The following is a 1,342-nucleotide window of genomic DNA, read 5'->3' as shown; positions in this document are numbered from 1 at the left end:
TCTCAAATCTTTTCTTATGTATTTAAAATTTAAAATTATATCTCTTTAAAATTAATATATTTAAATTTAAATTTAAATCTAACAAAATAAAAATTATAAACCAAAATTAAACTCTAACTAAATTAAAATTAAAATAATACTATTAAAATACAATTTTTTCAGTTTTAAGACTGGTATATATATGATTTTTTCGATTCTAATTAACAAGAGCAATGAAACAATTATTTTTGGATGAGTTTCGGATGTATTAAAAAATTATTTAGTATGCAATTTTGTAATTTTAGATGTGTTATAAAATATTTATATTAAGAAAAATATAAACACGAATTTGAACAAATTTTGGATGTGTACTAAAAGTATTTTGTATGTTATCTTATTATTTTGGATATGTTAAAATATTATTTATGTTAAAAAAAATATAAACACAAATAAATTTAAATAAATTTTGAATGCGTATCAAAAGTATTTTATGTGTTATCTTATTATTTTGGTTATGCTATGAACATATGTAAAATAATAAAAAAAAACTAACAAAAATTAATCATGCGAGAAAAAGAAAAAAAATAATGTTCAAATACAAGCCTATGGAACTAAAGTATAATTTCGGATAAAGACCCTGAAAACGTCTTTTTATAAAGATATTTTTAATAATTAAAATTTAACACATATAATCGATTAAATCGTGTTATTTTGTCAAAATTAGGTTAGACAAATTGATTTGACCGAAAAATGGTGAATCAAATCTTGAACTGGTTTAAATTAATATTATTTTTTATAGAAAATGACTACAATACTCTATTATAGAAAATGACTAAAATATTTCTATTATATGTATTAATTTCATAACACATCTAAAATAATATAATTGTATATAAAATGAATTATGAACACATCTAAAATTAAAGTCACATTTCAAAATATATATATAATTAAACTAAATTTATTGAAATAGAACGAAGATACAAAATAATTTGCTCTTTTTTTGAGAGAATTTATTCCTCTTTGATATCAGAATCGTCGTCGTCTTTTCTCCTTGTAGCTTGAACGTCGCTGCCTCCAACTTGGTCTTCGTCGCTGCTGCATCTTTTACGGTGTTCGCCGCAGCTCTTCCATCAACATCTTTGACCTTGACCTGGAGTAGTTATTTATTTGCACTGCAAATCATGAGCTTTTGTTTAATTACTTTTGTTTGGTTTTTCTTTTTATTTACTCTTTTATAATTTTGTTAGTTTCAACATGCCAATAGAGTTGAAAATTTTGATAAACGGTGTAGGTTAATTATTTAAATTATTTTGTAATAAAAAATGCTATATTTTTTGTATTTTTAAAATTCTCTTTTCTG

This window comes from Arachis ipaensis, chromosome B03 (genome assembly GCF_000816755.2).
Source record: "Arachis ipaensis cultivar K30076 chromosome B03, Araip1.1, whole genome shotgun sequence".
NCBI lineage: Eukaryota > Viridiplantae > Streptophyta > Magnoliopsida > Fabales > Fabaceae > Arachis > Arachis ipaensis.
Note: the sequence above shows the minus strand (reverse complement) of the source record.